We start from the raw sequence: 18,859 nt of genomic DNA, 5'->3' as shown, positions 1-18,859 counted from the left end.
AGCATTTTTGCAATAAATTGGCTAGATTACGAGTCTTGCGTTAGCCTTAAAAAGCAGCGTTGAGGGGTCCCAACGCTGCTTTTCAATGCCCGCTGGTAGTCTTTTTTTGGAACAGCCAATAGAATGCGAGTTCAATCCTATTGGCTGATTGGATCAGCCAGTCGGATTGAACTTCAATCCTATTGGCTGATTGCATCAGCCAATAGGATTTTTCCTACCTTAATTCCAATTGGCTGATAGGATTCTATCAGCCAATCGAAATTCAAGGTACGCCATCTTGGATGACGTCACTTAAAGGACCAGTCATTCAGTCGTCGGCCGTCGGATGTCTTGAAGATGGACCCGCTCCGCTGCGGAAGGATGAAGATAGAAGATGCTGCCTGGATAAAGCCTTCTGCCAGTCTGGAGGTCCTCTTCTGGCCGGATAGGATGAAGACTTCGGACCCTCTGGAGGACCACTTGTGCCCGGCTGGGTGAAGACGGCTCAAGGTAGGGTGATCTTCAAGAGGGTAGTGTTAGGTTTTTTTAAGGGGGGATTGGGTGGGTTTTAAAGTAGGGTTGGGTGTGTGGGTCGTGGGTTGTAAATGTTGGGAGGGGTATTGTATTTTTTTTTACAGGTGAAAGAGCTGATTACTTTGGGGCAATGCCCCGAAAAAGGCCCTTTTAAGGGCTATTTGTAATTTAGTATAGGGTAGGGAATTTTATTATTATTTTTTTATTTTATTTTATTAGGGGATTAGATTAGGTGTAATTAGTTTAAAATTATTGTAATTCTTTTTTTCTGTAATTTAGTGTTTGTTTTTTTTGTAATTTAGTTTATTTTATTTAATTGTAATTGATTGTAGGTAGTTTAGGTAATTAGTTTAATTATAGTGTAGTGTTAGGTGTAATTGAAACTTAGGTTAGAGTTTATTTTACAGGTACTTTTGTACTTATTTTAACTAGGTAGCTATTAAATAGTTAATAACTATTTAATAACTATTCTACCTAGTTAAAATAAATACAAAGTTGCCTGTAAAATAAATATAAACCCTAAGCTAGCTACAATGTAACTATTAGTTATATTGTAGCTAGCTTAGGGTTTATTTTATCGGTAAGTATTTAGTTTTAAATAGGAATAATTTATTTAATTGTAGTAAATTTATTTAGATGTATTTAAATTCTATTTAAGTTAGGGGGTGTTAGGGTTAGGGTTAGACTTAGGTGTAGGGGTTGATAAATTTATAATAGTGGCGGCGACGTTGGCGGCGGCAGATTAGGGGTTAATAAATTTAATATAGTTGCGGAGATGTTGGGGGGGCAGATTAGGGGTTAATAAATATAATGTAGGTGTCGGCGATGTTGGGGGCAGTAGATTAGGGGTTCATAAGTATAATGTAGGTTGCGGCGGTGTCTGGAGCGGCAGATTAGGGGTTAATAATATAATGTAGGTAAAAAGAAGTATATCCAGAACAAGTAATTAAAAATCAGTTGTAGCTTTATTCCTTAAAATTGTATGAAGACAACATACAACAACACTGGGTTAGTGAAGACAAAAAAACTTCTGACCGGTCAGAAGTTTTTTTGTCTTCACTAACCCAGTGTTGTTGTATGTTGTCTTCATACAATTTTAAGGAATAAAGCTACAACTGATTTTCAATTACTTGTTCTGGATATACTTCTTTTTACATATTTCTGTGGATTGTGGGGAATCCACTCTTTTTGCCTAGAACAAGAACTTTTCAAGTCTGTGGGATATCCAAAAATAACCTCCTCCAGGACTTGCGCTATAATTATGGTCTAGCTGTGAACAGCGGTATTGAGTTATCAATCCCCACTACATAAAGATTACCTTCGAGATTTGGGCACGGATCGTTTACAAGGAAGAATTTTCAAAAGCGGGACTGCACCATCTGATTGGTTACAGAGTCCCCCAGCTGACGGTGACGTCATCAAGGATATCACCTTGTGGATTTGGACACAAGTTGCTCGATACGAAGAATCTTCAATAGAGGGACTGCACCATCTGATTGGTTACTGAGTCCCCCAGCTGACGGTGACGTCACCAAGAGCACGAGCAGTTTGGGCTGTGGATTGGCCAGTTCCTGAGCACGTGGTACGCCACACAGAGCTAGCACAGCAAGAAAGGTTTTTACCATCTGTGCAAGTATGCTATCTTAGGATACCGGCTTACTACTTCTACTACAGTTCGAGACTTTACATCTTTATATTTGGTGGGTGAGTGAACATACCGCTAGCTCCTAAAGCTTTGACCTCTTTAGCGCATAGGTATTGCTGTTCTAGTACTTAACATCTAGACTCACATATTGCCGGCTACGGGTTTAAAACGCAGCGTGGACCCCTGCACTATGGCTTCTATGAACTTTTGTGGGTTATGAACTCGTTCAGCATTGGTAGTACCATTAGCAATATACTTATTTGCTAAATTCATAACAGACACCACGCTCTCATGACTGGTTCGCCAGTCTATTTGTTTATTGATTTCCCCTCATTGGTGTCTTTTTATGAATACTAACTGGATAAAGGAGAAGATTTGTTAAAGGACATTTCATTTTGGTTTATTTATATTTCTCCCATTGACTTTGATTGTATTTGTTAGCTCTTGTGCTTACACAAAATAAGCTCTAATTATAGCTACAAAGTGTGCATGAAGTTCCTTTAATTGTGTTTGACTAATACACCATGGAAAATACATATTCATTTAAGGACATAGATGAAGATAATTTGGACTGTTTAAATCTGGAAGATGTCTTTAATTGTGATTCTCCTAATGTAAAATTAGGAGACTTATTTCAGGACTATGAGTACCTAAAACTAAAAGAACAAAAATTAAAATGGGATAAGTGGATTTTATCAAAGTATTTGGCATTAAAGATGATACCTAGAGGCCTTAGGCTAAATAAATTTCCCACATATGATGTTAAGGATGAATCGTTTATAGCTAGATGGAATCAAGCCCTTTCTGATTGTTCTCTTACATTGATCTCTATTAATTGAATATAAGGATACATTATTGTGTGATGTTAAAAGCAAGATTACTAATATTGAGAATGAAATGTCTAGATTTTCTAATTGTGATATTTATACCAAATTTGAACAGATTTTTAAAAACACCATAGAAGAGTCTAAAAAAATTGGTCATACAGACAAAACACACAAAATTTATCAGGGATCAAAAAGATTATTCCCTAGGTACTGTTTATGTTTGGAGACGCAAACAAAGAAGTAAATCTTGGTTCAACCAAGAAGAGGGTGATAATCCAACACCTATAAATAAGAGAAATAAAAATAAAAATAAGAGAAGGCGTTATAACAGACGCAATAACCAATCAGGAAATGAGGGAAATACTAACCCTACAGAAAGTGCAAAAAAGGTCACTTTTTCGGATTCTGAGAATGAGTGTAGTGATGAGGATAGATTTGCATCAAGTTTTGAATATGTTTCAGGAGATGATTCAAATTCTAGTAATGAAAGAGATGAGATCCCAGACATACCAGCAGCAATATGTGCAGCAACTACTACACAAAAAGGTATTCTTAAGGGACACTCAGATCAAGGAACTAGACCCAAAACTAATGGCACTATATGTAATCAAATCCAAACACATAAATCCACCCCCCAGGTTTTTCGCGAGAACCCCAAACAATTTCAGGGAGGGGGAATCAGGGAAGATATAGACACGATAAAGACAAAGAAAGGACAGACAGAACAAAAGAGATACACTTTGAGAGGGAAAAATGCCAAAGTGAAGAAATACCAATAAATATGGTTATCAATATTTCCAATTATACATTATCGGATTTAGAAATTAGAGTACTTAATTTAGGCCTTGGTTTTGTTCCATCAAGAAAATTCAATCTTTTTCAAACTATACTTGACCTCAATAAATTAATAAGGGATTTAACATTAATTAAGTTCTTTAAAACTAATAATGAGTCTAATGCTGACAACTTGGTCCTTCCTCAGGAACAAACTACAATAAATCAACACCTCTCTTTTGATGATACTTGCACTCTTATTGATCTAGAAGATCTAAGTAGTATTAATCAGAGAGATGAGGCTTTACAAGTTAGCAAGGTTAAATCTAAAATGAAGAATAAATCAACCTTTCACCCAACTAAAACTAGAGGTAAAATACTGGAAGTTTTCCATGAAAGGGTGGTGGATGATTTAACAGATTTATCTAACTCTGTAGAGAAGAATGCTTCCAATTTGACCATAAAAGAGAGGGAAGCATTGCTAAAATTACAAAAAAACAAAGACATTGTGATCAGGCAGTCAGATAAGGGCGGGAGTGTGGTTGTAATGAATCAATCACACTATGTGACTGAGGCCCTAAGGCAGCTTAATGATAGTGACACTTACACGGTTTTGTCTAACAATCCTACTAAACAGTACACCAGAGAGTTATCTCTTCTTTTGGATGAGGTGGTGGAGGAGGGTCTCATGGATCAGGATACAGCCAATTTTTGTCTGGTCACTGATCCTGTGACACCCATCTTCCACCACCTCCCAAAGGTACATAAGAGTCTTACCAATATTAAGGGGAGACCCATAGTGGCAGGTATTGGCTCTCTTTTAGAGCCACTGTCTAAATGGGTTGATGACTTACTGCAACCCATGGTGACCCTATTACCAAGTTACATTAGAGACACATCACATGCTTTACAGAGGTTGGAGCCAATAGTTTGGAAAGAGGAGTACAGTTGGTTGACAATTGATGTCGTATCACTGTACTCCTCGATCCCCCACACACAAGGCCTCCAAGCAATTGAATTTTTTTTTAATCTTTTCTCTGATTTATCATATGAATCCAAAAGTTTGGTTGTCAGGATTGTGAAATTTTTATTGGAGCACAATTTCTTTATGTTCCAAGGACGCTACTACCTCCAGAGACGTGGCACCGCCATTGGGGCGATGTTCGCTTCCTCATATGCCAACCTTTTCATGGGTTGGTGGGAGCGGTGCCATGTCTATGGAGGTAGTACCACCGGATTTAATCACATTGCTTTGTACGTCCGCTTCATTGATGATTTGCTTATTGTTTGGTCTTCGGACCAACAATCAGCAAAAGAATTTGTAGATTCACTAAACATCAATGAGGTGGGAATACAGTTCACATATGAGTGGCAGAAAGAAACAGTTAATTTCCTGGATGTTATCCTCATAGGAGATATCCAGAAAGGCAGGGTTATTTCTGCCCTCTATCGGAAACCTATCTCAGGCAACAATCTCCTTCATGCCCGCAGTTGCCATCCACGGCACGTTTTTAAAGGAATTGCTAAAAGTCAGTTCCTGCGGGCAAAAAGGAATTGCACGAGAGAAGATACTTTCCGAAGAGAGAGCAGAGACTTGAAATCAAGAATGCTCAAAAGGGGTTATCCTAGTAAAGTAATTGATAAGGCCTTCTTTGAAATTAAAGATGGAATAGAAATACATGAGCCACAAAAACAAAAACAATACCAGAGTGACACCAAAAAACAACTGAGATTCATTACATCATATTCTAATCAATATGATGAAGTATGTCGTATTATTAAAAACAACCTACCCATTCTTATGGGAGACAAACAATTGAAAGATGAAATAAAACAAGGGTGCATGTTTGTACCTAAACGAAATGTGACACTAGTGAATATTTTGGCTCCCAGTATGTTACAGACAGCAAGTACTTCTGGCTCATCTTGGTTAAAGCATAATGGTACCTTCAAATGTGGAAGAAAAGTATGTACCTCTTGTGATCACATCAATATTTCTCCCACATTTAGGTCCCATGTAACAGGTGAGGAGTTCCCGACTAGGGGATGCATAAATTGTAGGAGCAAATTTGTCATCTACATTATAGAATGCACCCAATGTAGGAGACAATATACAGGTAGGACCACTAGGGAGGTAGGCAAGCATGTAAAAGAACACCTGTCTTATATTTCTAGTAAAAGAACATGTTCAGCTCTTTCCACTCATTTTATTGAGTACCATAACCAGGATGTTACAACTTTTAAATGGCAGGCCATTGAACAAATTGGCACACCACCAAGGGGTGGAGATAAGTTGTCCATCTTAAGCAAACAAGAAATCTATTGGATTTTTAAAACAAAGTGTCTTTTGCCTTATGGCTATAACTCAGAGTATGATGTTATAAACTACTGGCAAAAATAAACCATTGTAATTGGATATATTTCATTATTTATATCCTACTATTATTAAGTTGTTTCACTAATTATAGTAATGGACACTAGAAAACAGTGAATTATTGGACATATTAAATTAGTTATATATATATACATACTTATTTTCCCCTATGGTCTTGACGTCTACATAACAATTGCCCCAATGCATAAGACAATACACATTTTTATCCACAAATATGTTCAGATATCTATGATTGATGGATCCTTCTTTGATGACATATTAATATTAATATTATTTGATTGTGATCTGTTTGTGGATAATATATGCCTAATGAACTTAATTTAAATCAGGTTGAAAATTTAGTAAGGCATAGAGTATGGACCTTATGTGTAGGCCAGTTAGCATAGATGTACGTATATATGTACGGGTGTATGTATATATGTATATATGTATATGTGCATGTGTATGTATGTATGTATATATATATATATATATATATATATATATGGAGTCATCATTCCTTACAATGTGTTCAGTCTTTTATAATGTGTTCTTCCCTCTGCTCAATCTCTAAAAGCATTGTTATCCCAATTATATGCAGTGTATATATGTATATAAAATTTAAGTTTCAATTATTATTTGTAATATACATCTTCATCTATTTGTTCACTTATTAAGTGTTTACTATCTGCACAAAATGTTAATATGGTATGTATAGGGTTAAGTTTTGAAGTCTTGTTGTTTTTAACCAATCAACATGTAGTGTTAGACTTAAAAGGGTGCACCCCTTAACAGGTGTTATTCTATGATTACGGTCAATACGACCGAAACCGGTCAGAAGTTTTTTTGTCTTCACTAACCCAGTGTTGTTGTATGTTGTCTTCATACAATTTTTTTTTTTTTTTTTTTTTTTTTTTTTTGATTGCTGAATTTTTTTTTTTTTTTTTTTTTTAACTTTTTATTGAAAAGTTCAGAAGCATACAGTTTTCAATGGTAAGGTGTACAGTTACAGCTTTGCTTCACATTATCTACTTATACATTTAACATATTATTAACAATTTAACTGCAGAAAGGAATTCCTAGTTATTAGGATTTTAAAAAAAAAAATAAAACAAAGAAAAGAAAGGGGAAGGGAGAACCCAGAGCGTTTATGTACTTGTGCTTGAATGGTTAAGTGAAAATTTTGCATTCCATTGCTTAGCTGGTATCTAAGACGTACAAATTACCTTGCTATGGGTACTAAGGTTCTCGGCTATTACTCTCACTATTTATCTAGTCAGGCATTTCTATATTCGTCCCATATAAATCGTATTGAGTCTAAGTCGTCTTGTCGGTTGGTCAGCTTGAAGTGGTATTTCTCTAATGTAAGTGCATGTGTTACTGTAGCTTTCCATACCTCCACTGAAGGAAGGTCTGGCTTCTTCCAGTTTAATGGTATTAATTTTTTCCCTGAATTGACCATAATTGTCAAAAGTGTTAGCCTATATTTACAAGTTATTTTAGGGAATGAGTTAAAAAGAAGAGTCCAGCTGTTTAGTGGTAAGGACAGTTGCAAAACTTTCTCAATTTCTCTTTTGATGGCCTCCCAGTAATCTTTTACTATTGGGCATTGCCACCAGATGTGATATGGCGTGCCCCTATCTTGACAGCCTCTCCAGCACATGTCTGAAACTGTGGGAAAAATTTGGTGTAGACGCACTGGTGTATAGTACCACCTGCACATCAGTTTCAAATTCATCTCTTGAATAGAGATGGATGAAGAAGCTTTACTCATGCGTGTGAATATATCACACCATGTTCGCCTGGGCATAGAGCTTTCTGATTCCTTCTCCCATGCGCTGACATAAGATGGCAGTGTTTTAGAGTATGTAACTAAAATTTGTCTGTGTGTGAGAGATAATATTCCTCGATTTGGTAGAGGGTTGATACATATATTCTCAAATGGGGTAAGAGGTCGAGTTAGATGTGCTTTGGACGGGTGTGTGGTGAGAAAGTGGGATATTTGCAAATACGCTAGCCAATCTTGAAATCTAGGGCCATGTTGAGCAATAATTTCTTCTTGCGATTTCGGTTTTCCTGCTGTGTAAAATTCACAGACAGGAAGAGATTCTCGTATACTTAAGGGATATTCCCCTCTCTTTATAAGGTTAAGTGGATGGAGTGCGTTCCCCATTATCGGGGTCAGCGGGGAGTATGTCGAGGAGATGTGCGGATATTTCTTGATTACCCTATCCCAACATTTGTAAGTTTCCCATGTCGTTGTGGGTACAGTTTTTGGAAGTGCTCTTTGATTGGGAGGGAGCCAGCAGGAGCCTCCTAGCGGAGTATTGTTAGCTAACTGATGTTCTAGCTGGACCCATTCTTTATTGACTGCATTCTTACACCAGTCAACGATTCTGGTCAGAAAGGTTGCCTGCCTATAGTGTTGTAGGTTCGGGGCCCCCATGCCTCCTAATTCTCTTGGACGGTAAAGTGTTGCTGTTGCTATGCGTGGTCGCTTATTTGCCCATATAAACTTGGTTAGCATTTTTTGTATCTGGTAGATTGTTTGTTCCGGGAGGGGAATGGGCAAGGTTTGCATATAATACAAAATTTTTGGTAATATGACCATTTTGATCGCATTAAGTCTACCAAGCCAGGAAAGGAATTTATTGTTCCAAGCTCTTAGCAATGAGGATATATGTAGTTTAAGTGAGTTATAATTAAGTGTTAAAATTTCAGAGATATTAGGAGAGATATGTACCCCAAGGTACTTGATCGCTTTATCTTGAATTCTGAATTGAAATTGCTGTTGCAGAGTTTTTACTGCTGCTGGCTCTAAGTTAATACTCAACAATTCAGATTTAGATATATTTATACTAAAGTTAGAGTAGAGGCCGTACTCTTGTATCAAATGAATAAGGGCGGGGACTGACTCGCTAGGGTGCGTTAGTGTGGTAAATATGTCATCTGCATACATTGTAATTTTGTATTCCGACTGTCCTATCCGATGCCCTGTTATGTGTTCGTTATCCCTAACATATGAGGCTAATACTTCCATGGATAATACAAAAAGTAGTGGAGACAGGGGGCATCCCTGCCTCGTACCATTTGTTATTTGGAATGGGTCTGAGACTGAGTCATTGAGCTTAACTTTTGCTTGTGGGGTGTTATATAATGAGAAAATCTTCCCAATTAATTCCTGATCAAACCCAAATTTAGATAGAACTTGCTTTAGGAAGTTCCAGCTGAGCCTATCAAAGGCTTTCTCCGCATCCATTGAAATGAATGCGGAGGGTGTGTGCATACGGTGTGCATGTTCCATTAGCGCTAAAAGTTTAGTAGTGTTGTCTCGTGTCTCTCGTGTCGGCGTAAAGCCGGCCTGGTTGATGTGGACTATTTGGGGGAGGACTTTATTAATACGTGCTGTTAATATTTTGGCATATAATTTTATGTCCACATTCAGCAATGAGATTGGGCGGAAATTTGCCGGGGTGTCTGGGGACTTCCCTGGCTTAGGGACTACTGAGATTTGTGCTTCTAGCATAGAGGGAGGAAACGGGTTATTATCCGTTACTTCATTAAAAAGGGGCGTTAGGTGGGGTACTAGGTTTTGGGAAAAGAGCTTATAATATTTTGATGAGAAGCCGTCTGGGCCTGGACTTTTCCCATTTTGTAATGTGCAAATCGCATGCTGTATTTCATGCGCTGTGATGGGTTTCTTTAAGTCTTGCAATTGGTCTTGTGTAATTTTGGGGATATTACACTTTGCTACATATGACTTGAGATTTATGAGGTGTTCCTCTGAGGGTGGTGTTTTGGAGATGTTATATAGATTAATATAATATTCTCTAAAACTATCTAGAATTTCTTTTGTTGTGGTTAGGGGACTCTGACCTTGTGGTTTTCTAATCTCATAAATATATGACTTAAACCGCTTCTTTTTTAGTGCCCTCGCTAGCAGTTTGCCTGCTCTATTGCTCTCATAATAAAACATGCTGTTTGTTTTCCGTTGTAGGTTATGGTACTCTATATCTAAAAAACTGTCTAGGGCTGAGCGGGCCGTTTGGTACTTCTGGAATATTTCTAAATTATTTGGGTTTTGTTTTATTGCCAGGTCCATTCGGGAAAATTCATCAGCCAGATCTTTATATTGTTGCCTCATATGACGCTGTCTCTGGGCTTTTAATTTTATTAGTTCCCCTCTCAATACACTTTTATGTGCTTCCCAAATCATATATTTATTATTTATAGAATTTACATTGTGTGCAAAATATTCTGTGATCAGTGTTGATATCTTCGATTGGGTGTCTGGGTCGTTCAGTAAAGTGTCATCTAACTTCCAAAGAAACGTATCTGACTGCGTTTCTGGCCAAGAGAATTTTAGTTTTACTGCCGAATGGTCTGACCATGCTGTTGGGGAAATATCACAGCTATGTATATTAGGGAGGCCTTTCTGATTAGTGAAAATATAGTCCAATCTGCTATGCGTCTTGTTGGGGCTAGAATAAAAAGTGTAATCCTTTGTATCTGGGTGTATAAGACGCCAAAGGTCATATAAGTTAAGGTCTTTTAGGTTTCTCCATAATGTTGTAGTAGTTTTTTTGGATACCATTATTTTAGGATTGGAACTATCTTTATAGGGCTGGAGGGGAAAGTTTAGATCTCCTGCTAGAAACACTGGACCTACTGCCAAATCTAATGTTTTCCTAAACATAGTGTGGAAGAAAGAATTTTGCTTGTTATTTGGTGCGTAAACATTTACTAACGTTATGGGTCTTCCATATAATAGCCCAGTTAGGCCTAGAAATCTGCCCTCCTTGTCTTTACTGATATGTGAAGTTGTGAACGGGAGGTCTTTTTTGATTAGGATGCTCACTCCTGCTTTTTTATGGGGTCCTGAGCTATGGTAATGTGTGGTGTATGTTTTCCCTAGATATTTTGGTTCTCTTTGATATTGAAAATGAGTCTCCTGCAAGAATATTATGTCTGCATGTCGTTTAGCTAGGTCAGATAGTGCTTTGCTGCGTTTATGAGGTGAGTTCAGCCCTTTAGCGTTTTGCGTTAGTAAAGTCAGATGGTGTGAGCGTTTATCTGTGTGTCTCGACATCATTACCTATACTTGATAGAACTTGATCAGGAATGCTGCATTGTACATTGCTCTGGGTTCGGGAGAAAAAGTTTGAACACAGGTTTTTCTGCAAAACAAAATATTAACAGTGAGAACTAAGTTGTGCATTAGAGTAAACACATAACAAACAAACATATATACTGAAGTTTTAGTATATGGATTACAATACAAGTCTCTCTTCCTAACATAGGGTATATTGAGAGAATACATGGGGGATTTGGTGTTGCTAGCCCCTGGGTCTCATCTAACAGGATCTCCTTCATTCTGGTAAATAAACAATTTCAAACTGAAAGGCAATTCTAACGATAAACTATCTTGGTATAAGGCCCTGTAAATTAATATTGACTAGAATTCAGGACACTTCTGTGGAAACAGTTAGATTAGTAACAGGTGATCTAGTTGGTACAGGAATCAAAGTTTTCCCTTTTTTTGTGGAAACAGTCTGCCAATTTGGAATTCTGTCGTTAGGTCTTTTGGTAGAGGACTGGCTGTTGCTATTGTCAGATGTTGGCTTTATAGGTTCAATGTCCAGAGAGGAACAAAAGGACGCTATTTCATCTGGCGTTTTACAGATAAGTCTAATATTATCTTGAATGACCCAAATCTGTGCTGGGAAACCCCAACGGTAGGGGATCTTCTTGTTTCTTAATGCTGTGGTCAAAGGGGAGAATGCCTTCCTCTTCTGCAAAGTCTCATATGACAAGTCTTGATAGAACTGCAATACAGTACCTCTAAAGCGGATTGGCTGGTTTTTGCGTGTCTGGTTTAAGATCATCTCTTTCTCTAGAAAATTCTTGAACCTGATGATGATGTCCCTAGGAGGTGCTGTACTGGGAGGTTTGGGACGAAGTGATCGGTGTGCTCTCACCCATTGTATATCCGTCGTGTGTGAAGTTTCTTTTACATGCTGGAACAGGGCTTGCAGATAAACAGGGAAATCTCGAGGCAAGACTTCCTCTGGTACTCCTCTAATTCTAATGTTTTTCCGCCTACTGCGGTTTTCCATGTCCTCCATTTTTTCTTGGAGGGTTTGGATGACATCTTGCTGAGTATTGACCTGTTCAGTTAAGACTTGGACTTCTTCTTTTAGTTGGTCATGGTTGCTTTCTAGTGATTCAACTTGAAAACCAAGTGTGTGGATGTCTTGAGATAAGGTAGCAAGTTCTTCCCTGATACACGTACGGACTATATCTGCTATATCTTGCTTTGATGGCAGATTACTTAAGAAAGATGCTTGTATTTGCGGCTCAGGAGTTATCACCATGGTCTTGTGTTGGGAGTTCTGGGAAGGTGTAGGTGATTGTGCTCCTGGGTTGGCTTCATCATGTAATGGTTCCATCACGTCTGCAGCTTGTAAGTATGATGTCATGGTGAGAGTTTTCAAAGGTGTCTGCTTAGTTGTCTTATCAGTTCTAATGTTACGTCTTGCCGCCATGTTTAACACTGAGTATTTCTCAGGAAGTGTTTCTGTTGCTGTATGCTCTGCAGAGTTTTACCCCTTGAAATCGCTGTTTGCCAGAATAATATCTATAGTGATTGGTTATAAGTAGTTACCGCTGATGCGTCTATGTTTCTGAACTTAGCATCTCAGATGTAGAGTTATGTGCCTCAGGGGAACCTTTCTTTACTTTAACTGCTTTTCATGCTGTTTTCATTCCCCCGACGTTGTCAGTGATAATCTCCCTTCATCTATGTGCCTGTTCCTCGTGTAACACCTGCTGCATATGAGGGTGGCTAGATGCTTAGCAGTTCTTGCAGTCTTTTTAGCAGAGACAGTGATATGTGTGTCGCAGCGGTTAACTGTTTTGCGTGCACTATGTTTCAGCCACTTATATTAGAAGGGCTCACCTTTGCCACATGTTCCGTTCCATGGAGCGATAGCCTGACAGCTTCCTGGTTCTTCTGTTAATGTGGTCTTACTTTTGGGGTTCTTGATCTGTCTGCGTTGTTCGTTACTCTGCAGGCTCTAGGGTAGGCCTCTGGTATCGTTTCAGTTTCACTTCCGTTATGGCGCAGCTACTTTAGAAGTGTACTAAGATAGTTCTTCTAAATGTCCACCGGCATGTCGTATCTTTCTGCAAAGGGGCTCATCTTGAAGCCTAGGTGTTTAGATTGCCTCTACTTCTCCTCTTTTGCAGTTTTTCAAATATCCACCTAGAATAAACTTGATATTTCAGGGCATCATGCACGGAGCTCCGGTTTTACGCTGCTCTCATGGCAGCTTCCGGCTCCGCCCCCGTCTTCATACAATTTTAAGGAATAAAGCTACAACTGATTTTCAATTACTTGTTCTGGATATACTTCTTTTTACATATTTCTGTGGATTGTGGGGAATCCACTCTTTTTGCCTAGAACAAGAACTTTTCAAGTCTGTGGGATATCCAAAAATAACCTCCTCCAGGACTTGGGCTATAATTATGGTCTAGCTGTGAACAGCGGTATTGAGTTATCAATCCCCACTACATAAAGATTACCTTCGAGATTTGGGCACGGATCGTTTACAAGGAAGAATTTTCAAAAGCGGGACTGCACCATCTGATTGGTTACAGAGTCCCCCAGCTGACGGTGACGTCATCAAGGATATCACCTTGTGGATTTGGACACAAGTTGCTCGATACAAAGAATCTTCAATAGAGGGACTGCACCATCTGATTGGTTACTGAGTCCCCCAGCTGACGGTGACGTCACCAAGAGCACGAGCAGTTTGGGCTGTGGATTGGCCAGTTCCTGAGCACGTGGTACGCCACACAGAGCTAGCACAGCAAGAAAGGTTTTTACCGTCTGTGCAAGTATGCTATCTTAGGATACCGGCTTACTACTTCTACTACAGTTCGAGACTTTACATCTTTATATTTGGTGGGTGAGTGAACATACCGCTAGCTCCTAAAGCTTTGACCTCTTTAGCGCATAGGTATTGCTGTTCTAGTACTTAACATCTAGACTCACATATTGCCGGCTACGGGTTTAAAACGCAGCGCGGACCCCTGCACTATGGCTTCTATGAACGTTTGTGGGTTATGAACTCGTTCAGCATTGGTAGTACCATTAGCAATATACTTATTTGCTAAATTCATAACAGACACCACGCTCTCATGACTGGTTCGCCAGTCTATTTGTTTAATATAATGTAGGTGTCAGCGATAGCGGGGGCGTCAGATTAGGGGTTAATAAGTGTAAGATTAGGGGTGTTTAGACTCGGGGTTCATGTTAGGGTGTTAGGTGAAGACATAAAATTCATTTCCCCATAGGAAACAATGGGGCTGCGTTAGGAGCTGAACGCTGCTTTTTTGCAGGTGTTAGTTTTTTTTCAGCCAGCTCAGCCCCATTGTTTTCTATGGGGAAATCGTGCACGAGCACGTTTTGCCAGCTTACCGCAACCGTAAGCAACGCTGGTATTGAGGTGAGATGTGGAGCTAAATTTTGCTCAATGCTCACTTTTCTGAGGCTAATGCCGGCTTGCAGAATACCTGTAATACCAGCGTTGTCTTAAGTGAGCGGTAAGAAAAAAAGGAGCGTTAGCAACGCACCCCTGTTACCGCAAAACTCGTAATCTCGCCGAATGTGTTTTAAAAATATTGCAACTAAAGTTGTTAAAATTGGGTTTCCTGTTATGAGATGTATGATACTAGAGTATCATACATTCCCCATACAGCTCACTATTTTCCTATGCTCCCTGATCAGATATATTACATGTATAGAGCCACCTACACAGCATCCAGGCTGAACTATTACTAGCTGTGCAGGAAACAGTTTTCTGTTTACAATAGCAGAACTAAAATGTAGGGACACAAAAAAAGAAGATGCTGCCTCCCTACCCTGATAGATGTGCTCTGTAGTTGATTACAATTCCTGCACAACCAGTAGGGACCTACTGAACAGAGCGCAAACATGGTGCAAACATTTTTTGAGCCCCCCAAAATGTAACTATTTATAATGATTTTAAATCTAGATAGATATATTAAATAATTCTGCATAAACCTATTCATAGACTGACTGCCACTGCACCTGCTGCATCAATGGTATTTCCGACCCTGTGCACAACCTTGGTTACCTTGGCAACAAACAAGTCTTTGCAGTGTGGGCCAGCTCAAGATATTGTGCTGCCTGAGTCCAAGAATGCAATGATGGCCCCCCACCAGTTGTAACTACTGATTAGCATAGCCTACTTGCCTGGCCACTTACCTTACTAAACCTGCATGCAACCCATGATTATTCACAATTGAGCAATAGGTGGGAATGAAGTTAAGGAAGAGATGCACCTTGAATGTCACCCCTGACCAGTTCTGTGTTTTTGTTCATGATGACGTTATGCTGCTTGGAGCATGCAACTTCCCCCATGGAAACAGAGGACAGGAGTGGCCTGGGTTTGACAGTGACTTACTCATTCATTGAAGTGCTGCCCCTTGCCTGAGTCTGTTGGACCAACTTAGTCCCATGGTTGAGCAAGCCCTGAGAAAGGGTAACTTAAAAATATGTTTCTTGCAATACTCCCTGACGAGTTGTTTTAGTTGCCTAAACCAACATTCCTTAACAAATTGCCTTATTTCTGCTAAAGTAAGACAGAAAACTGCTGTCTTTTATGGTGCACAAAATATACTGTGCACAGCTAGTACTGCCACTGCCAGTGGTGCCTGGTCGCTGAGCAGGAGGCTCTATACATGTAATACAGCTGGCAAGAAAGTATATGGAAAATAGTGAGCTGTGTGTAGAAGAAACAATTCTATAGTATCATACATAAAGTTTATAATGGGAAATGACAACGCAAACAACTTCACACTTAATTTTAACAAGTTTAGATGCAAAAGATTTAATACATACAGTAGCCCACAAAAGTGAATACCACCCTCACATTTTTGTAAATATTTTATTATATCTTTTCATGTGACAACACTGAAAAAATGACACATTGCTACAATGTAAAGTAGTGAGTGTACAGCCTGTATAACAGTATAAATTTGCTGTCCCCTCAAAATAACGCAACACACAGCCATTAATGTCTAAACCATTGGCAACAAAAGTGAGTACACCCCTAAGTGGAAATGTCAAATTGGGCTCAATTAGTAATTTTCCCTCCCCAATGTCATGTGACTCGTTAGTGTTAAAAGGTCTCAGGTGTGAATGGGGAGCAGGTCTGTTAAATTTGGTGTTATCGCTCTCATACTTTCTCATACTGGTCACTGGAAGTTGAACATGGCACCTCATGGCAAAGAACTCTCTGAGGATCTGAAAAAAAGAATTGTTGCTCTACATAAAGATGGCCTAGACTATAAGAAAATTGCCAAGACCCTGAAACTGAGCTGCAGCACGGTGGGCAAGACCATACAGTGGTTTCACAGGACAGGTTCCACTCAGAACAGGCCTCGCCATGGTCGACCAAAGAAGTTGAGTGCACATGCTCAGTGTCATATCCAGAGGTTGTCTTTGGGAAATATATGTATGAGTGCTGCCAGCATTGCTGCAGAGGTTGAAGGGGTGGGGTGTCAGCCTGTCAGTGCTCAGACCAGACGCCGCAAACTGCATCAAATTGGTCTGCATGGCCATCGTCCCATCTAAAGATGATGCACAAGAAAGTCCGCAAACAGTTTGCTGAAGACAAGCAGACTAAGGACATGGATTACTGAAACCATGTTCTGTGGTCCGATGAGACCAAGATAAACTTTTTTTGGTTCAGATGGTGTCAAGCATGTGTGGCGGCAACCAGGTAAAGAGTACAAAGACAAGTGTGTCTTGCCTACAGTCAAGCAAGGTGGTGGGAGTGTCATGGTCTGGGCCTGCATGAGTGCTGCTGGCACTGGGGAGCTACAGTTCATTGAGGGAACCATGAATGCCAACATCTACTGTAACATACTGAAGCAGAGCATGATCCCCTCCCTTTGGAGACTGGGCCGCAAGGCAGTATTCCAACATAATAAGACCCCAAACACACCTCCAAGATAACCACTGCCTTGCTAAAGAAGCTGAGGGTTGAGGTGATGGACTGGCCAATCATTTCTCCAGACCTAAACCCTATTGAGCATCTGTGGGGCATCCTCAAATGGAAGGTGGGGGAGCGCAAGGTCTCTAACATCCACCAGCTCCATGATGTCATCATGGAGGAGTGGAAGATGATTCCAGTGGCAACATGTGAAGCTCTGGTTAACTCCATGCCCAAGAGGGTTAAGGCAGTGGTGGAAAATAATGGTGGCCACACAAAATATTGACACTTTGGGCCCAATTTGGACATTTCCACTTAGGGGTGTACTCACTTTTGTTGCCAACGGTTTAGACATTAATAGCTGTGTGTTGAGTTATTTTGAGGGGACAGCAAATTTACACTGTTATACAGGTTGTACACTCACTACTTTACATTGTAGCAAAGTGTCATTTCTTCAGTGTTGTCACATGAAAAGATATAATAAAATATTTACAAAAATGTGACAGGTGTACTCACTTTTGTGAGATACTGTATATATTGCTAAAATAATATTTAAAGGGAAACTGCAGTCAGAAAACAAAGTACAATATTTGAAAAAATATTTCTTAATTATTAAATTAAATAATTATATTAAAAATGTTGCTGCTAAGGTTGTTAAAATTAAATGTGAACTTGCCTGTGTTGTCATTTCCAGAAATGAACTGTGTGATACTATAATTTTATTCCTTCCTCACACAGCTCACTTTTTTCCTATGCTCCCTAACCATCTATATTACATGTATAGGGCCACCTAGTCAGCTACCATGCACTACTGGCTGTTATAGAACTAGCTGTCCAGAGTATGCTGCACATAGCAATGAATGAAACAGTTGTCTGTTTACATTAGCAGAGAACACAAAAAAATAAAGTAGAAGCTGCCTCCCTGCCCTGATAGATGTGCTCTGTAGTTGATTACAATTCCTGTGTAGTCTGGGTTACCTTGGCAACCAACTAGTCACTCTGTAGTGAGGGCAGCTGAAACTTATATTACTTACACTTTTCCCTACAAGTTGTCTTAGCTGCCTAAACTATGTTTCCCTTACAAGTTGCCTCATTTCTGATATAGTAAGATAGAAAACTGCTGCCTTCTATGGTGAAAACAACATACAGTGCACAGCTAGTACTGTCACAGCCAGTGGTTCCTGGTAGCTGAGCAGATGGCTCTATACGTTCACTAAGCTAGCTAGTGAGCATAGAAAAATAGTGAGTTGTGTGTAGAAGAAATAATACTATTGTAGAATATGAAAAAAGTAAACTTCAATCCGATATCAAAAAGGTAAAAAAAAACTGCTTTATTCATCCAAATTAAAAATTTTGTTAAACACAAAATAGAGAGAGGTTTTTACGCGTTTTGGCAATAGCCATATTCATAAACCTACTATAGTAGCATACAGTTCGTAACAGGAAATTGCATCACAGGCAAGTTTAACAACTTTAGCTGCAAAAAAAGTAATACATATTTATTGCAAAAATACTATTTCAGCTATTGTTTCTTTTTTTCTTTCAGACATTGTACAGGTATACCCCGCTCATACAGCGGGTTAGGGACCGGAGCCCCGCTGTAAAGTGAAAACTGCCTTAAAGTGAAACAAGATGGTTTAAGCTTTCTTTTCACTTTCCAGTGTGCTTAAAAACTTGAAAACATGATTGAACTAACAAATAT

At 39.2% G+C, this 18,859-nt stretch overlaps 1 protein-coding gene across 1 annotated transcript in view; it reads left to right on the top strand.

The window, feature by feature from the left end:
- THSD7A (thrombospondin type 1 domain containing 7A) overlaps positions 1-18,859 on the top strand; it is a 596,458-nt gene that overhangs the window by 388,554 nt on the left and 189,045 nt on the right. The gene's annotated exons all lie outside the window — the stretch shown is intronic.

This window comes from Bombina bombina, chromosome 5, assembly GCF_027579735.1.
Source record: "Bombina bombina isolate aBomBom1 chromosome 5, aBomBom1.pri, whole genome shotgun sequence".
Lineage (NCBI taxonomy): Eukaryota > Metazoa > Chordata > Amphibia > Anura > Bombinatoridae > Bombina > Bombina bombina.
Note: the sequence above shows the minus strand (reverse complement) of the source record. Positions and strands in the feature narration are given on the sequence as shown.